Source organism: Macaca nemestrina, chromosome 9 (assembly GCF_043159975.1).
Source record: "Macaca nemestrina isolate mMacNem1 chromosome 9, mMacNem.hap1, whole genome shotgun sequence".
Taxonomy (NCBI): Eukaryota; Metazoa; Chordata; class Mammalia; order Primates; family Cercopithecidae; genus Macaca; species Macaca nemestrina.
In genome coordinates, this window is record NC_092133.1 from 56015482 (window position 1) to 56024085 (window position 8604).

General features: G+C 41.1%; 1 pseudogene; it reads left to right on the forward strand.

Annotated features, from left to right (window-relative positions):
- The first annotated feature begins 200 nt into the window (after positions 1-200).
- On the forward strand, positions 201-2296 carry LOC105466230 (keratin, type II cytoskeletal 8 pseudogene; annotated as a pseudogene).
- The last annotated feature ends 6308 nt before the right edge of the window (positions 2297-8604 follow it).

Genomic DNA, 8604 nt, shown 5'->3' on the forward strand with positions numbered 1-8604 from the left:
ATACATATATAGAATTGCACCCAACACTTATAGATAAAGCGTTTTATTCAGGCACACAATATACCAAAACTGACAATGAACTTGGGCCACAAAGGAGGTCCCAGCAGAGAATCCCTCATATGTATTAGGCATGTACCCTGTGCCAAACTAAATGCTTTAGCGCTTTATATATATAATATGGAACAATACAACATTATATATAAAATTTAATCCTCACAACAACCCTACTTGGGTGGGCACTATTGTTATCCCCATTTTAAAGACGAGAAAACTCAAGCTAGAAGAAATTAAGAAAATTGCTGACGTTTATCAACTGATAAATTGGAAGATGGGGTTCAACTAGCACAATCTACAGATGTGCACCTTTTAGAAAAAAATTTTAAAGATACACACAAGCACATAGTCTCAACACCCTGAATTAACAAGTTTAACCATTTAGTTGTATTTCCTAGAATCTTTTCCTTCTTTCTAAAAGATATACCACATTTGACCAAGAAGCAGCTTTTCTGCTCCTTCTGGGATCGCCGTCTGGTTTGGCCCACCCACCTCCACTCCTGCCTCCACCATGTCCATCAGGGTGACCCAGAAGTCCTACAAGATGTCCACCTCTGACCCTCGGGCCTTCAGCAGCCGGTCCTACATGAGTGGGCCCGGTGCCCCGCATCAGCTCCTTGAGCTTCTCCGGAGTGGACAGTAGCAGCTTTCTCGATGGCCGGGGCAGCAGCTATGGTGGGGCCAGCGTCATGAGAGGCATCACCACAGTCGCAGTCAACCAGAGCCTGCTGAGCCCCCTTGTCCTGGAGGTGGACCCCAACATCCAGGTGGTGAGCACCCAGGAGAAGGAGCAGATCAAGACCCTCAATAACAGGTTTGCCTCTTTCATAGACAAGGTACGGTTCCTGGAGTAGCAGAACAAGATGTTGGAGACCAAGTGGAGCCTCCTGCTGCAGCAGAAGACCGCTGGGAGCAACATGCCCAACATGTTCGAGGGCTACTTCAACAACCTTAGGCGCAGCTGGAGACTCTAGGCCAGGAGAAGCTGAAGTTGGAGGGGGAGCTTGGCAACATGCAAGGGCTGGTGGAGGACTTTAAGAACAAATATGAAGATGAGATCAATAAGCCTACAGAGATGGAAAGTGAATTTGTCCTCATCAGGAAGGATGTGGATGAAGCTAACATGAACAAGATAGATCTGGAGTCTCACCGACTGATGAGATCAACTTCCTAGGGCAGCTGTATGAAGAGGAGATCCAGGAGCTGCAGTCCCAGATCTCGGACACATCTGTAGTGCTGTCCATGGACAACAGCCGCTCCCTGGACATGGACAGCATCATCGCTGAGGTCAAGGCACAGTACGAGGAGCTCGCCAACTGCAGCGGAGCTGAGGCTGAGAGCATGTATCAGATCAAATATGAGGAGCTGCAATGTTGGCTGGGAAGCAGGGGGATGACCTGCGGCTCACAGAGACTGAGATCTCTGAGATGAACCGGAACATCAGCGGGCTCCAGGCTGAGATTGAGGGCATCAAAGGCCAGAGGGCTTCCCTGGAGGATGCCATGGCAGATGCTGAGCAGCATGGAGAGCTGGTCATCAAGGATGCCAACGCCAAGCTGTCCGAGCTGGAGGCCGCCCTGCAGCGAGCCAAGCAAGATACGGCATGGCAGCTGCGTGAGTACCAGGAGCTGATGAACATCAAGCTGGCCCTGGACATCGAGATCGCCACCTGCAGTAAGCTGCTGGAGGGCGAGGAGAGCCGGCTAGAGTCTGGGATGCAGAACATGAATATTCATAGGAAGACCACCAGCAGCTTTGCAGGTGGTCTGAGCTCGGCCTATGGGGGCTTCACAATCCCCGGCCTCAGCTACTGCCTGGGCTCCAGCTTTGGCCCTGGCGCGGGCTCTAGCTCCTTCAGCCGTGGTTGTGAAGAAGATCGAGACCCGCGATGGGAAGCTGGTGTCCGAGTCCTCTGACGTTCTGTCCAAGTGACAGCTGCGGCAGCCCCTCTCAGCTTACCCTTTCTGCGCTGCCCCAGAGCCTGGGAGGGAGGCCACTGTGCAGGGGAGCACAGGGAACCGGAGACCCACCTGAGGCTCAGCCCTAGCCCTCAGCCCACCCGCGGGGGAGTTTACTGCCTGGGGACCCCGCTTGCCCATGCCTCCAGCTACAAAATAATTCAATTGCTTATTTTTATTTTTATTTTTTGGTCCAAAATAAAACCTCAGCTAGTTCTGCCAACTGTTTAAAAAAAAAAAAAAAAAGATGTAGCACACTTACAGTCAAGTCCCCTTTGACAACCTCTCACAGTTTGACTCCCAATGCCTTTTCTCCATGGTGGGTATATATCCTTCAAGTTTACATTTTATATATTTTTAATAACCATTGCCACCATTAGAATTATACAATATTGCTTTGATGAGTATGGACATGTAAATGTGTACATATGTATGGTATAAATTTTAATAGTTATATGGAGAACATAGGGTGGGGCATTTTGAGTAGGAAAAAAATAGTTTATGATATAAACCAAAAACAGTGAGAAATTTAGTGAGGCTAGAACATAAGCTGTATGAGAGCAAGTGTCTAGAGACATAAATTGGGACCAGATTTAAAACACTTTTTTTTTTTTTAATACTACAGTAACAAGATTGGACTTTATCTTGTAGGAATAAGAACAGTTATTTTTTCTTTCTAAGGAAGAAAGTGGTGTATTCAGATACTTTTAAGTAAAATAGAGACGTCATAATGTCTTATCTCAAATAATGTTCCTGTACAACATAATACAATTATTATCCATAATACAATTAATAGTAATTTCCTTAATATAATAAAATATCCTTTTGATATCAAAATTTCCTCAATTATCTCCAGTATGTCTTCTGAAACTGGTTTATTCAAATCATGTTCTAATCAAATACCACACATTGCATTGCAATTGGTTCATCTCTTCAATCCCTTTTGTTTTAATAAAGCCCCCATCACTCTTTTCATATCATTAAAATGCTGAAGACACTTACAGAACATCTCACGTCTAGATTTTCCCCAATTTTTCCTTTTGATATTGTTTTAACTCTTTCCTCTGCCCTTTGTATTTCCTACAAAACAGAATTTAGGTTTAAAGCTTGTTTTGAATCAGGTTAAATATTTTTAGCAAGAATACTTGATAGGTGATGGTGTGTTCTCCACATTGTAATACATCAGGAGGTACATGATATCTGGTTGTTGACTAAAAATGGATGCTAAGATTAATCACTGAGTTAAGCATTGCAGGTCTCACCATTGCACTGTTGTAGTTTATGTTCTTCTCCCAGCAAGTAATCTTTGGGGTGATGACTTGGCATTGGATACATTGTCATCCTGTCTCTCCTTATCACTTGACAAATGGCTCTGGCATACATTGGTGATCCTAGTTTGAATCACTAATTTCTTTTTTTTTTTTTTGAGACGGAGTTTTGCTCTTGTTGTCCAAGCTGAAGTGCAATGGCTCAATCTCGGCTCACTGCAACCTCTGCCTCCTAAATTCAAGCAATTCTCCTGCCTCAGCCTCCCGAGTAGTCGGGATTACAGGCATGCACTACCACACCCAGCTAATTTTGTATTTTTAGTAGAAACGGGGTTTCTCCGTGTTGGGCAGGCTGGTCTTGAACTCCTGACCTCAGGTGATCTGCCTGCCTTGGTCTCCAAAAGTGTTGGGATTACAGGCTCACGCCTCAATCAGTAATTTCTTTAGGGGTTACAAAATGGTAATTTTCTAGTTTTGTTACTTCTTCTAGATGTATTTGCTGTCATTCCTTTGTAAAGTAGAGCCTTTTCTTATTAGCTGAGATTATTTAGTTGCCCTGATATATAAATCTTACTAAAAAAATACTTAGTTATAAATACTTAATTATAGGACATATATGACCGGGCTATTTTGCCTCTGCAAAGAACCACTATGAAACTTTCTGATCATAATGCAATTGAATGAGAAATCATTAATAAAAATACCTGAAATAATATTTATGTTTAGATATTTAAAATAGGTTCTAAATAAATTGTGGATCAAAAGCAAATTGAACATGAAAATTGACCGATATTTATAAAAATAATAAGCTTAAACAAAGTAACAAAATACCAGACAAACAATGAGATTCAGAAAAAAAAATAAAGGGAAAACAACTATAAGCAATTTTACACCAAGAAATTAAAAAATGTAGACACAATGTACAACTTTTTAAGCAAAAATAATTTACCAAGAACAAGTAAAACACTTGAATATAACTATTGAATTAATTTAATCAGAAGTTTAAAATGTTCCTCCACTAAAAACACTGTCCACTGAGGTCAGAAAGATTTATGACAGAGTGCTACTGAACAACTAAAGAACAAATAATACTTGCCTTGTGCAAACTGTTCCAGAGAATAGAAAACAAGGCAATAACCCACAGCTATTTTATGAAAATAATATAAATGTAATACTCAAAACAGACAAGAGCAGTGTGAAAAATATTAAAGGCTATTAAACTGCTAACTGTTCACCAGAATTGTTCTCTCTTTTTTGGGGCATGCGATGAAACAATATTTCTTAATCTTCTTTATAGTCAGATGTGGGCATGTGACAATGTTATATTGTAATAAGTGGAAGTGATGTATCCCACTGACAAAATATAGAGCATAAAAAATTCCAGCCACAGTCCTCCAGGCTCTTCCCCTTTGTGACTGACTGTAATGGTGACCCCTCAAGGCCACCACAGAAGACACAGATTCATGATGGCAGAGCCCCAGACTGTGTCCCTGAGAAACCACATGTAGCAGATATTTACATTTCATATAACTGACAAAGGATTAGGATCCAGAGTATAAAAACAACTCTTATAAGTGAGGGGAAAAAAAAAAAAAAAAAAAAAAAAACCTTGAGAAGACAAAGGATATTGATCAGATAATTCAGTAAAAGTAAAAAAAAAAAAACAAAAAAAACAAAAAAAAACCAAACAGATGGCCAATAAAGAAATGCCAAAGTGCTCAATCTCACTAGTAACCACTGAACTCTAATGCAATACTGCACTGAGATACCCTTACTAAATTTTGTTTAGCAACAAAATTTATATGTGACGATAACAAGTGTTGGTGAGACTAGGAAGCAACAAGAATTCTTTTCTTTGTTTTTTGTTTTTGTTTTTTTTTTTTTTTTGAGACGGAGTCAGGCTCTGTCACCCAGGCTGGAGTGCAGTGGCGCGATCTCGGCTCAGTGCAACCTCTGCCTTCCAGGTTCAAGCAATTCCTTGCCTCGGCCTCCAGAGTAGCTGGGATTACAGGCGCCTGCCACCGTGCCTGGCTAATTTTTGTATTTTTAGTAAAGACGGGGTTTCACCATCTTGGCCAGGCTGGTCTTGAACTCCTGACCTCATGATCCACCCGCCTTAGTCTCCCAAAGTGCTGTGATTACAGGCATGAGCCTCCGCGCACTGCCAAGAACTCTTTTCTTTCATTCACTGATGACAGAAGCATAAATTGGAGAATAATTTAGTAAAATCTAATAAAGTTAAAAATAAATTATTTCTTATATTCCAGCAAGTCCATTCTTTGGTATACATTCTAGAAAACAATCACACATGTGCACAAGAAACATTGACAAGAATCTTTGCAGAATTTTATCTTTGCATAAAGAGCAAAGCGTAGAAACAAAAAAACACCAGCAAGAGAATGGCTAAATACAGATATACTATATAGCAAGAAAACTAAATTCTCTTAAGTAATATGTATGAACCTGGATAATTCTCAAAAACTTTATGTTAAAGGTAACACAGAACAAGTAGCAGAAGCATAGTACAGAAGATTTGCCTTACACAAAGTTCAAAAGCAGGCAAACCAATCATTGTGAGTACTTATATATGTCATCATGTAAAGGCATACATAATGATAAACACCAAATTCAGGATAGTGGTTGCCTTTAGAAAGGGAAAAAAGTTGTATGGCCATATCACCCTGAATGTGTGATCTTGTTTGAGAGCAGAAGGTAATCAGGGTTGGAACTGGTTAGTACTTGTATTGCAGGAATGAAGAAAGATGAAAACAGGGAACTTCAACTGAGTCTGTGATTTTTTTTTTTTTTTTCCTTTTTTTTTTGAGGTGGAATCTCCTTCTGTTGCCCAGGGTGGAGTGCAATGGCACGATCTCAGCTCACTGCAACCTCTGTCTCCCGGGTTCAAGAGATTCTCCTGCCTCAGCCTCCTGAGGAGCTGCGATTATAGGCACGCACCACCGTGCCCAGCTAATTTTGTATATTTTTAGTAAAGACGGGGTTTCACCATGTTGGCCAAGCAGGTCTCGAACCCCTGACCTCATAATCTGCTTGCCTCGGCCTCCCAAAGTGCTGGGATTACAGGCGTGAGCCACCGTGCCTGGCCAAAGTTTTATTTTAAAAAATAAGTGTATGAAGGACCTCATATAAATATAACAAAATGTTAGGATTTGACAAGGCTAGATCTTATATTTTAAGGTGTTCAATAATTTTTTGTATGTTTAAAATGCAGTTGATCCCATTATTTATGGATGCAACATTCATTAATTTGCTTACCTGCTAAAATTTATTTGTAACTCCCAAGTCAATACCCATTGCACTTTTGCAACATTTGCAGATATGAACAGAGTGGTGAAAAAATTGTCACCCAATATGTACATTCTTACCTGAATCAGAACGAGATGATACTCTGCCTTCTTACTTTAGCTCTCATACTGTGAAAAATGTCCTTTTCACAGTCTGTTTAGCACTACATTGCTATCGTTTGGATGTTTGTTCTGATGCAGGGCAGGTGAGTCCCCAAATTGGAGGTTATCATGGGAAGGTTCCTGGCTTCACTCAGGAAATAATTGATTGGTGTTAGACAGCAACTTATATTGGAGCGGCAGTGTACAGCAGCAGCAGAGAAACTGCTACTTGCAGAGAAGGGCTACCCCATAATAGTGTGCCCAGAGTAGCAGCTCAGAGGCAGTTCTGTAGCCATGTTTATACCCACTTTTAATTATATGCAAATTAAGAGGAGGATTTTGCAGAAATTTGTAGAAAATGGGTGGTAACATCTGGGTTGGTTTGTTGCCATGGAAAAGGGTGGTAATTTCCAAGTGTTGCCATGGCAATGTAAACTGACATGATACTGGTGAGTATGTCTTGTGGAGGGTGCTTTCACCTCCTCCCTGTTTCAGCTAGTTTTCAGTCAGGTCTGCAGCCTGAGCCCTGCCTCTGGAGTCAAGTCCTGCCTCCTACCTCAGTTCCCTCAAACCTCATGTTGAAATTTGATCTCTAATATTGGAGATGGGGCATCATGGGAGGTGTTTGGGCCATGGGGATTCCTTATGAATGGCTTGGTTCCATCCATGAGAGCTGATAGTTAATGAGCCTGGCACGTCTCTCCCTTCTCTCTTGCTTCCTCTCTCACAATGTGATCTCTGCACATGTTGGTCCCTTGTCACCTTCTACCATGAGGAGAAGCAGCCAGTGGCTCACACCAGAAGCAGATGCTGGTGCCCTGCTTCTTGTACAACCTGCAGAACCATGAGCCAAATAAACCTCTTTTCTTTATAAATTACTCAGCCTCAGGTATTCCTTTGTAACCACACTAAATGGACTAAAACACATGCATTTCACAATTTTGTGTTTTTGTTGGTAATTTCACTCTTTAAATAGCTCCCAAGCATAGTGCTGAAGTGATAGCTAGTGATTCTAAGTACAAAAAAGGCTGTGATATGCCTTAGGGAGAAACTATGTTTGTTAGGAAGTTACATTCAGGCATGAATTACAGTTTTGTTGGCCGTGAGTTCAACGTTAATGAATCAACAAGACGTTAAGGAGGTGTGTTTAGATAGAAACACACATAAAACAAGTTTATGTATTGATTAGTTGATGAAAATATGGTGACCAAAGGTATATTGGAGCCTAACCCTATATTTCCTCTAGGAGCAATGACTCAGTATTTACTAATTCTGTGTTTGCAGCAACAGTATAGAACATAACTACCATGAATAACAAGGATCAACTGCATTTAATTTAAAATAATATATACTTCCAAGAAAGGGGCAGCCTTTCAAATTTTTTCTCCCTGAAAAATTTGAAAATATATAGGAAACAAAGTATTCTAAGAAGATGGCAGAGTAGGAAGCACCAGGAATCTCTCTCTGCATATTGACAAAAATTGCACTAGCAGAATCTGTCTGATGTAACTACTGTGGAACTCTGTAGTCTACTGAAAGCTTGCAACTACCAAAGAAGGTTAAGATGGTAAATTGTAGCTAATTTTAGTCAATTTTAGCTTTTAACACAGTAGCAGCCACTCATCCCTACGCCCAGGCAAGTGTGCCTGTGTTCCAGGAGCAGCTTGCTCACAGCTTGTAGGAGCCAGGATGAACAAAAAGCATTCTGTTTTCCAAATATTGAGGATTTGTGCTCTGATTGATGATTGCTCCTCCTGATCACTGTGGTACAGACAAGAAGCAGGCGGCCATTGTTTTTGCACTTCTCTCATTGTTTCAGGCCTCTTTTCCTCCAGTGGAAGTGACCTCCAAAGAACTTAAAGGCCAGTGGCCTTTTCTTTCCCCCCTCGTTTTCATTTCTTTGTTTTTTTCCCCTTTTGG